The sequence below is a fragment of the Physeter macrocephalus genome, chromosome 8 (assembly GCF_002837175.3).
Source record: "Physeter macrocephalus isolate SW-GA chromosome 8, ASM283717v5, whole genome shotgun sequence".
Taxonomy (NCBI): domain Eukaryota; kingdom Metazoa; phylum Chordata; class Mammalia; order Artiodactyla; family Physeteridae; genus Physeter; species Physeter macrocephalus.
In genome coordinates, this window is record NC_041221.1 from 30,068,285 (window position 1) to 30,081,766 (window position 13,482).

Here is a 13,482-nt window from a genome sequence, read left to right on the forward strand (position 1 = left end):
CGGGTTTTTCCATACCATCTTGCGGAAAAACCTGAAAGAACTTGTGGCCAACCAAATAAATGATTAAGGTTGATCAAAGAGCTATTTCATCTTACTATGTAGGCTCTTACCAAGTCTGTTTCATGTTAGTAGATTATCGTGTTGGGGAGGAAGAAATTTTCCTCTACCCTTCTGGGTTCTTCTGGCTGGTGTAAGAATTAAATTGACATGAGACAGATTAACAGGAGAAAAACAAAAGTTTAATAGCGTGTACACATGGGAGAGACCTAGGAGAGCTGAGTAACTCTCCAGAATGGCCAAAACCCTCACCTGAACTACCATCTTCAGCTAAAGACAAAAGAGGTGTTGAGGGTAGTGGTTTGGAACTTCAAAGGCTAGGAAGGCAATTGACATGGAGATAGAAAAGCAAATGTTTGGGAAGTAAAGGTTTGCTGGGCCAGGAAGAGACAATGGGACACAGAGTGGGCTCTGATCTCTAGGTCCTGCTGAGTTTCCCTCACCACACTCAGCCCATTTTCTTCGCAGATGTCTCTGCTGCTAGCTTGCTTCTTGGAACAAGCCCACTATCTGTCGATACATTTTAGGCAGTTAGGGGGAAGGTCAAAGTTTCTTCCTGAGTTTTTTTGGCCCTTGATTGTTTTTACCTCGAAATAATATGCATGCCAAAGAGACAACTCGGGTGGCAGATTTTGCATCCCTACAATAGAGTACAAGCAGAACATGGGATTATAATACATTCTATATGTGTATAAAAACCAGAAGGCATTTAACATTTTACCGACTAGCCAATCCAGTAAACAGTGACCTAGAGGGAGAGGAGAAAGGGGTATGGATGTAACCGTGTGCCCCGGAGAGAGCTGGGGGAGTTGTGAACACACAGGCACTTGCTAGGAGATCTGATTCAGTTGTCGGTGGCTTCCTGGAAATGGCTAGAATATTGGGAAAGCAGATGATCTCCAATACGCCGGCTTGGCAGTTGACACATACAGAAAGCGCGTGTGGCAGCCGTTAGATTCTCCTGAACACCACGGACAGGAACTTGGACTCTGGGGGCAGGTGTGAGTGTCTGCAAAAATGAAGGAGGATGGGGGAGATGGCAGTCACCTCTCTCACTGGCATAAGGTTCAGTCTAGATCATTCCACTCTCATTTACTTTCACTGAACTTCACTGCACAGGGGAATACAAATTTTTAAGAATAAGTTTTCCGGAGCGAATTTATAATGTGAATGGAAGTGAAACGTCGGAGGAACTCTTTACATAAGTGTTTGCAGGAGTCCCTTCAGTCTCCAGGTATAAAATGCACAATGACGGTTAGCAAGGCGGTGAGAAATGCACGGAAGGCAACTCCTTTTTAGTTAATTATCAGCCAGATTTTTATTGCTTTTCTCTGTGTATGAGAAAGGGGGGAAATGCAGTCCCGTAGAAACTCACTCTCTAAAGCAGACAGGCTCTATTAATTACTTTTTAGAATTTTGTTTTCCTAAAGAAACTATCACTAGGAGAAATACGTGCTTTTGAAATTTGTCCTCACAACGTAGCATCAACCACTGCACACCCTCCCTGGGCAAGAGGTGCCTCCTCGGTAACCTGTGCCCAGGTCCACTCCTCCCTTTCCTCCACACAGACTCCTTTCTAGTTCGCGCCCTCCCCGCTCCCAAATACTTCCGCACCTTCCCGCCGTGCCGCTGTTGAGTATTGCATTATTCACCGTGAAAACATGCAATATCCATACACTAGCGTATTGTTAAAAGTCTGCTTTTGAGGGAGGCCGATGGCCAATTTAGCAAGCGGTAAGACATCATAATGCGATTCTCCTTGTTTTCTATGACTGACAACAGGGATCCTCTTGGTAAGGGTATGTTCCTTTGAGAGTCTCCAACATCATTCACCGGCTTTTTTTTTTTTTTTTTTTTTTTTTTTTTGCCGGTTCGCGGGCCTCTCACCGCTGTGGCCCCTCCCGTCGCGGAGCACAGGCTCCGGACGCGCAGGCGCAGAGGCCACGGCTCACGGGCCCAGCCGCTCCGCGGCACGTGGGATCTTCCCGGACCGGGGAACGAGCCCATGTCCCCTGCATCGGCAGGCGGACTCTCAACCCCTGCGCCACCAGGGAAGCCCATCACCGGCTTTTAAATGAAGATAAATGGGAGATGCAGTCTTTAAAGGACTAAGGTGGGACTGTGGGCCTGCGATTTAACAGTGTAGCGTTTTGAATAAATATCTCAGCGACTGACAGTCACTGACTGCAGGTTTGCCATATTCCAAGGTCCCCCTTCAACACAAAGGCTGACGACAAATTCTCCCGACAAAACTATTTTTAATTGGCCTTCATCTCAAAAGCCCTCTGGAGGAACCTTATCATCGTTCAGCCTGTCTGCGTTGTATATACCTGTTCCAGCCCAGTGTGATGGGTAAGGTCTCTCAAAAAACAAAATGAGGAACTATATTGTTAATGAAAAATTTTTGCACCGTAAGAAATACTTTCTTCGGTATTGTCACAGAAGCTTAGGTTTCGTGTAACTAGGCCAGAGGTTAAAAAAAAAAAAAAAGAAAGAAAAGCAGGGAGAGGACATTTCCTTTTGATTCCAACTGCAGTAAATCCTGGATGGTACTTCATTGGAAATTGTGGATCCCAAACAATGCAAAAGAAAGGCTTATATCTAAATTAGCAAACTTGCTTTACAGAACAATTTGTTTTCCTTGGGGAGTGTTTCCTGGTGCTCAGGTATTATCTGTCCTTCGGGGATAAAGTAGAAACCTTTTCTTCCCTCAGGGGTAGTGATTAAAGCAAATCTCCGTGTTCACAAATGAAAGGGTGTTTAATCTCCTGCAGGTCTCAAGTAGGAGCTTGTTCGGAGCTGGTAATGGAATTTAAATTGTTCATGCCCTGGGCTTATGAAAGTCTACTTGTTGAAAAGTTAACAAAATTGAAAACGCTGGAAAATAACTTCTACTGGCATCTGTTCATGGAAACTAGAATCATACAAGAAGTAACGTGATGGGCAGCTGAGTGCCAGGCTTCCAGGTGATCTTGGTGGATTGGATAGTTGACAATCTGTGTCCCCAGGGAAGTGGCAGGGCAGAGACCGAGGTGGAAGGAAGAAAGGGGCAGTTTCACAAAGTGACTGATCTCTAATTCATTGGAGACTTGGTATAAAAAGAACGAGAGAACTCCAAATAAAACACCAAGTTACCCAGAGGGAGGTGAGGCTCAGCTTCTCAGGGCAGGAAGAGCCAACACTCAGGTGGCGCCTCCTGGTCCCTGGCGGGGGGGAGAAGTTGTCCACGTGGTTAATTGGTCTGAGAAAGTGACAGTTTCGCATTGAGTGCTCTGCAATTTCTTAATCTTGTGTTTGCTTATTTAATCCTCCACTTGACATATCTTATTTGCTCTGTCATGGTTCTAATTCTGTGAGTGTTTGTGCAGGGAAACAGGATCCCTGTGTCTATTTCGTTTCTCTGCCTACACACAATCACACGCAAACACGCCTGCACTCGGAGGAACACGACATGGATCCAGAGGATTAAAAACAATTCTAACACATCGCACTCAGAAATGTTCAAATCTGTAACTGGAGACTGACTGACCTTTCTAAGAAAAATTATGCAGGAGTTAATATCAACAGATATTCACTACCAATAGAGAACACGAGACCGTTAGTCACCAGCCGAGAAATGACAGGGCGGCGAGGGCTCCCGGCCAAAGCATATTTATAGGTGCGATGGGTGAAGCAGCTGTTTGTCCCAGTTGCTAGGTGACAGCTTAGGTTCTAGCAAATCCCCCTTTACAAAAGTTTGTCAGTATGGGATATTGACATTGTTAACTTTCTGTAAAATATGGTTTGGCTTCAATTTCCAATTCCTGTGGATTAAAAATAAAATAAATTAGTGTAAAATAATGTATTTTCTCCGGAGGTACTTTGACAGTTCTTCTAAAGATCTTTGGAAATGGTTATTGCAATATGAGTCCTTAAGGATATGGAAAATCTAAAAAGTGACCAGAAAGGGGTGTGTGTGTGTGTGTGTGTGTGTGTGTGTGTGTGTGTGTGTGTGTGAACGTGCACATGTGTTTGAGAGGAAGCAGCAATAGCTGAAAATACTCTCCAGTGTATTGAGGTCACCCGACAGGAACAAACAAGGGACTGATTTTCCCTATCCCGATAGAAAGATGGATATTCATGGGGTTTCACATTCTGGCCAACTTCACAAGCCCCAGTCTGGTCTCCACGGGTCGCACAGGTGCTTGTGGGTCTACAGAATGAGTAATGTCTACAGAAGGTGCTGGATCCAGGGATCTCCATGGAGAAGGCAGGCGTTAGGACCCAAGTTTTGCCAGAAGGAATTCCACACAAAATACTAATTTCCACCTCAGGAAACATTTGAAATAAATGAGCCCTATTTCCTGGTTACTTAATTTCGAAGGCAGTTTAATTCTGCATTTCCAAGGAAAAAAAAAATAAAACTATTCCATATAAGTGAAAGTTGGTTTCCAAATTTTTTAATACTTTTTGCCTATGATGTATTCCTACACATATAAAGGAATACACACTAATTATTGCGATAGGTAATGTATGGAAGCATTTGGATAAGTGCATTAAAAAAAACAATAAAAGTCACTAAACTATTTATTTTTGATTTGTTTTTCTTTGTTTGATATTTGTTCATTGTTTATATCCATTCCTTCATTCGATATTTTATGTGCCTCGTAGAAGTCAAGTTCTGTCAGCTGCTGAAGACAGCCTATCTGTGAATCCCTTCAGGGCATTTAAGTCTCATGAGGTGTCAACATTACAAAGGAAAGGAACTACAATTGAAAAATTGCTACAAAAGACAATGATGTATTGGTGGAGGTGGGCAGGGCTCAGGAGGAGAGATTCAGGGAGGAGATGTGCATAGTGCTCGTGACACAGTGCCAGGCCTGGGAGGGCCCAGAGATCAAGGGTATCACTGGCACAGGGTATGGAGTCACTTGAGGGTCCTGGCTTGGAAAGAGCTGAAGCAGTGGAGAGAGAAAATAGGAATCTAAACTCCTTGGTCCCAGGCTTCACCTGGGAACTGAGATGCTTTATCGATATGTCTATTTCTGTAGCTCTGCATTCAGGGAGTCCATAATCGGTCCACGTTACTGCTCTAGAGTTCTTTCGCACTCATCTCTGAAACGATGCCAAGTTCCATTCCAGAGAGTTCTTCCGGTGTCTCCCATTATAAGCATTCTCGGTTCCATTTATGAAGGCCCTATTTTGTGTGTATTTGTTCTGTGGCCTCAGCAGGACAGTTAATGTATCTGAGCCTCAATTCCCTCATCTGTAGGACAGAATAAATAATAGGACCTCGCTCATAGGCTGCCTGTAAGGATGGAATATGACAGTGAATTTACAGCATAGAACGGTGCCTGGCTCCTGGTGAGCGTTAGCTATTATTCTTATCTCACATTGCCTGGAACCCCCATTACTTGAATTTTTCATCAGCTGCCTTGGTGTGAAGTTTTCACGCTATTAGCATCCTTCCATTCTACTAAAACCATCACCTAAATAGAACTGTTTTTCTAAAAAACACTAATTCTAAAAGATACGTGCACCCCAGTGTTCATAGCAGCATTATTTACAATTGCCAAGATATGGGAGCAACCTAAGTGTCCATCAGCAGATGAATGGATAAAGAAGATGTGGTAAATACAGTGGAATATTACTCAGCCTGTAAAAGAGAATTAAATTTTGCCATTTGAAGCAACATGGGTGGACTTGGAGGGTATTATGCTAAGTGAAGTAAGTCAGACAGAGAAAGGCAAATACTATGTGTTCTCATATATGGAATCTAAAAAATACAATAAACTAGTGAATATGACAAAAATGAAACAGATTCACAGATATAGAGAACAAACTAGTGGTTACCAGTGGCGGGGGAGGGGCAATATAGGGGGAGGGGAGTAAGAGGCACAAACTGTTAGGTATAACATAAGCTACAAGGATATATTGTACAACACAGGAAGTATAGCCAATATTTTATAAGAACTATAAATGGAGTATAACCTTTAAAAATTGGGAATCACTATATTGTACATCAACTATACTTCAATAAAAAAAAGTAAAGTGAAAAAAGTAACAAACGAAACCATTCAGGTACTAAAAACTAAAAAAAAAAAAAAAAGTAAATAAATTGTCACGCTGATCTCTGTGGAATCTTATTCCATAACTCTTTTTAATAGTTGTTTCTACCTTACAATTTAAAATATATTCTACAGTTCTGCATTGTCCACCCCCCCTCCCCGGAAAAATGTAGCACTTTATTTTGTATTGCAAATGCCAGAAACCAAACTGAAACCAGCTCAAAGGGTTTGGGCTTTAAGGGAATGGGCTCCACAAAGAGGACGTCCGTGTTTGAATTTGTTTGGGGCTCAGCTGAACCCGGGAACTCAAACCCGACCATCAGGGCTCGTTTGTGCCCTCCGCCTCCACCTCACTCTCCTTGTCCTTCTCTCTCCCTCCATGCTCCACGATTCCCGTCTCTTGTTGCTAATCATCTCCTCACGTCGAAAGCTCAAGAAATATGTGAAAGGATTTGAGCTTTGATATATTAAAAAATCCCTTTGTTTGCTTTGAAAAATTACTTTCAGTTATAAAAATACCTTCTGACTTTTTAGGTTGACTAGTATAAGCTAAAAAGATGTATGATCCTGTAAAGTGTACAATAATGAAAAGAGAGTATCTTATATTCAACAGGCTCTCCTCATATATCCAATCCCCAGCTTAGTTTTTGAATGTTTTTTCCCCCCAACAGCCCTAGATTCAATGAAATGTCATTTTGTAAACGTGAATTTCATATGTAACACGAGCGAGAGAGAAATCACTTTGGGGTCGTTCCCTGGTAGAGGCTGTGCCTTAGTCATCGCGAAATCCCTGAGGCGGGACTGGTGACAGACAGACAGCTGCACTCAGCGCATGGTGATTGAAATGAATGGAAGGGAAATGACACTGAGACACATTATCTGTTCTCTGCCAGGATTCATTTATTTCAGCATGATTTTTGGTTGTGCTCAAAGACACTTGGGGTGAAAGAGATGTAGCAGGCTGCTGGCACGTGTTCTCTCCTCCAGAATTACCGTCTGTATTTAAAGAGCACCCGAGTGTCACATTTCTTAGTCTCACAGAACCCCCTAACGGGGAGAACTGTGTGCTGCACCCTGAAAACCAAGTGCATTCAAGGTTCATGTATGGAGCCCTTAAACTGTGCAAAGGCTAATTTGTCTTTTAATATAACCCTTAAAGACTGTTCTTGTTAAGTAGACTTTTAAAGAAAGAAGGTACACAATCATGTAAAAAGCAAGGTACTTTGCTGTACACCTGAGACTAACACAACATTGTAAATTAACTACACTTCAGTGAAAATAGGTTAATGAAAAATTCTTTACCCACTGAACTGTAGTGTCATCATTTATTATCATGATTAGTTTGCTATTTTCTTGCATAAATACTGTGCAAGGAAATCACTATGCATATATTAAAAGAGTACATCATTCATGATAGCATCAAAACCCATCAGATTTCTAGGAACAAATGTCCTAAAGGATGCATAACCCTCTACACTAAGAACTATACACAAATGATAAAAGAAGAACAAAATTATAGTTATGTGTTCATACGTGTGTGTGTGTGTGTGTGTGTGTGTGTGTGTGTGTGTATTCAATAGCGTTTATAATGGGGCTTGAAATATGGTAGCATATGTCTGCAGCTTTGTTTATCTTCTTCAAGATTTCCTTGGCTGTTCTTGGTACTTTAAATTCCCATTTAAATTTTAGGATTAGGCAGGCATTATAAATTCTGATGAGATTTTGAATTTGTAGGTCAAATTGGGGAGAACTGATATATTTACAATATGCCAATATGTCTACTTGAACATATTCCTCCATTTACTAAGGTCTTCTTTGGTTTTTCTTAATAATGTTTTGTAGTTTTCAGGGTAGAGATTTTTACATCTTTAGTAACATTTATTCCTAGGAATTTGGTATTTTTTTGATGATATTGTAAATGACATACTTTTTAAAATTTCATTTTTGTAAGTTCCTATGTTATAAATAAATGAAAACTCAACTAAAAATAAGAGATAGGTATGAAAGAAAAATTTAAAAAATCATTCAGATCTCAGTTTGACCATGTGGGTTATTTGGTTCATAACAAAACTCACCACTTTTTATTCCTACGTATCACACAGTTAAATTACTTAAAATCAGTTGGATCCTTTGGGACGTTGCTTTTAAGACGTGTTAGGACCACAGCAGCATTCAGTCTAGGGCTCATTATTCTCTGCTGCTGAGGTAGGACCCTTGTGCGTACTCTACCGGACGTGTGAATTTTGAGGCTTTCCAGTCTAGTCGGTGGGAATGATTTCCAGACATCCTTCCCAGCCCTGTGAGCACAGGACTTTGTTCCCTCTCGTCCTTTCCCATGCCTTGTTCCTCACACGTGCGGCCTCAGCTGGAGGGTCAGGGGACCCCGCAGGTGGCCAGTGTTCTCTGTGCAGGCTCTACACCCCACACTCTGTCCCTCCAACTCCAGCCTCTTTGGACACTCACTTCCGCTCAACTCAGGTAGTGGCCAGGACCCACCTGGGGGACACCTCCCTGCTCTGCGGCCTGACACTTTCTCACTGGGTATTTCCTATTGTAACTCTTAGGATAAGAAACATGGGCCTCAGAATCGCCTGGGACACTAATTCAAAAGGCAGATTTCTGAGGTCACCCCAGGCCTGCTCCATCAGAGTTTCTGGAGTGAGGCCACGACAGCTGCTGTTGAAACAGTGCCCTGGGGTTCACACACACTTCCCACGTGGGAACTGCCTAACGAGATTACTTTGGCCACGTCTAACGTCTGTGCCTAATTGTATTCCAGTAGGGTTATGGAGGCAGAAGGAAGGGGTGTTGGCTTCGGATCCTGCTGGGAAGCAGAGCTCCCTTCTGTGCCAAAGCGAGGCTGCTTGTCTGAGGAGCTATCTCTAATTCTTATTCCCTTAGAACTTCTCGGACTGGTGGAACCATATCGGTTCTTCAGTAAACAGCTGCTTATCTTGACCATGCAGAGTGTCTTTTGTCAAAAATCTGTCCCTCTAGTTTCTCTTAAGGAGCATGTAACTAAACGGAATCTGCCAGGGCCTCAGTTTGGGAGCTTTTCTGACAAGCTCTGCACAGCTGCAGGTCCTTGGGCAGAGCCCATGTGAAAGATGCCATGGCCGTGGGAAGGCTGGGAGGTGTGGCTTCTCACTGGGAACCACGTGAACTGGATTCTCGGAGAGTCTGGGGAGTTGGAGCTGGTGGTCACAAGGGAGGGACTCTTAAGAGGTCCTTACCTCCTGGCTGGAGGGAGGTAGGAAGGAGAGAGAAAACTAGCTGGAAGGAAGCAAGCAAGCAAGGGTAGAGAGAAGGGAAGGAAAGAAAGAGGACAGACAGACCCACAAAAGGATCTTACTTCCCTTTGAACCTGGAAAATGCATGTTCTCTCTGAAACTATGGAAGAAAAAAACTAAGCCCTGGAATATTCATGCTGAAGCCATTTGGTAGCTAATTTTCTCCCTTGAATGAGCTTCAATCATAGAAGACTGACACTCTTTGGTGAGGAACTTGGTAAAGATTCACACTGTTTTTCAGCCTCCTTTTCTGTTTGTTGGGCCTTTCGTTGCACGTTTATCAGCGCCAAGGATGGTGGGAAGACAGCCACACACCATGTGAAAGATCTGTTTCCCTAGCATCGTGCAGCATTCACAGGAGATCCTTTCTCTGATTATGTGTTTTCCAGACAAGGCTCTCTAGGAAAACCTAGAGTTTCATTATGGAGCAACTCAGAGCCTGTGTGTGTGTGTGTGTGTGTGTGTGTGTGTGTGTGTGTGTGTGTGTGTGTGTACACGTGCAGATGTCACTTGTATTAATGGTTGACCAACCATCAAGTATGAATCGTGCTTTCCAATAAATATTTGGATTCTGCACAGGAAGTTCTCTTTTTTTCTGGAATGGGTAGGTCTTAAATGATGCCATGTTGGTCCTGGTCAATCACACCTCGTTCCTCCTGACTCTAGAAAAGAGCAAGGAGGAGCATCACAGGTTCCTTCCTTTTCTAAATTACAAGATGTGGCCTCTTCCAAGATGCCATTGAATTTGTTCTTCCCTTGCAGAGGGCACATGTTTTAAAGGGAAGAGAACTGTGTTGGAAATCAGGAGCCTCCAGTCAGGCTCTGCCCTGAACTAGCTGAGAAAAAGTGGGTTTCACTTTCCTTGTCTATAAAAGAAGGGAATTTGAAAAGTTGACATCAATTGGCCCATCTTATTCTAAATTACATAACTGCATTATTCAAATATATTATGTAACTATATTACCTAAACTGAACTGTGGTGACATAAATTAATGGTGGACTGTATATAATGGAAGACATTAGAAATGTATGTTCCACTGGTCCTCGGAATTAGTCACTGGACAATTAAAAACTATTATGAAACTCCCAGAGAGTGATGGCTAGGTGCATAAGAGTGTACATGTAGGGTGACACCTCTTCTTTGCCCTTGAATTCGGATTTTCTTCTTAAATCATACATATTTCCATTAAATTTTATTCAGGACAATCTATACATTTATTTTATCTCAGACATTTACTACTCTTCCCAAAACCCATTTGGTTAGATAATATTTTCATGATTTACACGATGCATTTCTCATTTCTGTTTGTGATGGTAACAGTAATTCAGATATCATTAGAATTGTTCAAGGCGATTTTAAAAAAATTTTGGCCCTGCCACACGGCTTGTGGGATTTCAGTTCCCCATCCAGGGACTGAATCCGGGTCACAGCAGTGAAAGTGCTGAGTCCTAACCACTAGACCACCAGGGAACTCCCTAAGGTGATTTTGCTAAAAATAAATAGAAGTAACAATGGAATTTATTGTCCCAAAGTACTGTCACAGGAGGTAACACTTGTATTTTGACTATAGGATGTGAAGTGGCATATACTCGTGTAAGAATGTTACTCATTAAATAAAAAGAATTATTATACATTTAAGTATCCAGGAATTTTAAATCCAGGCCATATGTGTGTACATGTATAGCTTTAAGAACAGAAATACATCGATTCTTGTGTACCCAGCACCTAAAAAAGATATAGAACATGACGAATACCCAAGAAGCTCTCACTTGCCATCTCAAGTCTCCCTACACACCCCCATCTTAGGTATCCCCTCTCCTGAATCTTGGTTTTTTTAAAAAATCATTTCCTTGCTTAAATATCTGTTAGCTTAATGTGATTTTGAGCTTTATATAAATGAAATCATGCTGTGTCTATACCTCTGTGATGTTTTTCTCAATATTATGATCCTGAGGTTCAGGTATAAACATGGAGTTTGAGTTCCTTCATATCCATTCCATCTTTCTTTTTTTTATTTTAAGGGAACTTTATTATTTTTATTTATTTATTTTTGGCTGCGTTGGGTCTTTGTTGCTGCGCGCGTGCTTTCTCTGGTTGCGGCGAGCAGGGACTACTCTTCGTTGTGGCGCGCGGGCTTCTCATTGCGGTGGCTTCTCTTGTCGCAGAGCACAGGGTCTAGGCATGCAGGCTTCAGTAGTTGTGGCACGCGGGCTCAGTAGTTGTGGCTCGCAGGCTCTAGAGTGCAGGCTCAGTAGTTGTGGCGCACGGGCTTAGTTGCTCTGCCGCATGTGGGATATTCCTGGACCAGGGCTCGAACCCTGTGTCCCCTGCATTGGCCGGTGGATTCTTAACCACTGCGCCACCAGGGAAGCCCATCTTTCATTTTTGAACACAACTCACTTTATTTGTTCATTATCCTAATGGAAGTAAGTATATTTTAAATTTGCTTCAAAATACAAAATGTTCACCTATTCCATTGGAATTGTTAAAATAATAATAAACAGTTCCATTACAAGATTTTCCTATAAGAAAAAGAAAGAAACCTTAGCTTTAATCTTATCATTATCCTCATCATCAACACGAACAAAGCATTTTCAGTCCACAGTTGAGCCTTGTACAATGCTGCAGTTAATCCACGTATGTATAAGTTATTGTTGGCCCTTCGTATCTGTGGTTCCTCTGCATCCACAAATGTAGCCAATGACAGACCCTCTTGCACTGTAGAATTTACTATTGAAAAACATCCACTCTAAGTGGACCCACGCAGTTCAAACCCAGGTTGTTCAAGGGTCGACTGTATACTATGTTGGTCAACTCAGTAGAAAACTGTCAAACTCAACAGGATCTCACAATACCCCGTATTTGTCTAGAGTATCTTTTCCCGATCATCATCATAGAATGTGTTGAATGTGGTGTGTGTGCCAGGCACGTGCTGTGGGTCCCCGCCTTCATTTTCCCACAGGAATGGTAGTGAGCTAAAAACTAGTAACAATTGCTCCAGGAAGAAGACATGCAAATACCGGGCATTTCCTGAACTTACAATGCCATCAAGTTCAAATCCCACTCTTGCAATCCTGACTGATCACATAAATATACCAGCTCACACAAGCTCTATTAAGGGCACCCAAATTCATTTATTACACAGATAATTTTAAACAAATGTGTCTAGTAGAGGACACACTGTTAGTGAAGTGTCATCTGAGCTATGACTGCCAGGGTGTCAGGGTGAGACTGATCTCTGGATTCAACTCCAGTAGCCCTGCGACAAATTAAAACTACTTTGGCCCTTAAATGCTCAACTGCCCAGAAATTGTGTACATTTAGATTCTGTTTCTATTGCTATTAACCAAGCACACTTTTTTTTCTTTTTTTCTTTTTTTTTTCCTCCGGTACGTGGGCCTCTCACTGTTGTGGCCTCTCCCGTTGCGGAGCACAGGCTCCGGACGCGCAGGCTCAGCGGCCATGGCTCACGGGCCCAGCCGCTCCGCGGCACGTGGGATCTTCCCGGACCGGGGCACGAACCCGTGTCCCCTGCATCAGCAGGCGGACTCTCAACCACTGCGCCACCAGGGAAGCCCTAGATTCTGTTTCTTTTTAATAAACTTTCGAATCAACATCAAGGAAATTGTAAATTAAATAATACAATTTCCCTTTATAATATAAATTTTAAGTTATATTTAAACGAGTGCAATAGCATTAAAAAAGCAAAAAAAATAAAAAGGTAGTTCTTGTCCTTCCTCTTTGTTCTATCAGCCTCAACCAATGCTCTGCCAGAGAGTCACTGAGCTGCCCGGCGTCCAGGCTGATGCTACTCCACGAGGTAGACATTTGCCAAATGATTTCCCGACTGTTGTAAGAAATGCACTTTTGGGGACGTTAAGCTATCAGTTTATGCCTTCATTAACTTCTTTAAAGTTTTAAAGCCACAGCCATAAACTGTGGCTTTACTACCTTTAAGGTAGTACCTTTACTACCTTTAAGGTTTAAAACATTTCTAACAATCCCACAAGGCCCTGTATGATCAGGTTTCTTCCTACCATCCCAGCTCCCTGCAATGCTCTTCTCTGGTTCGCTCTACTGCAGCCAT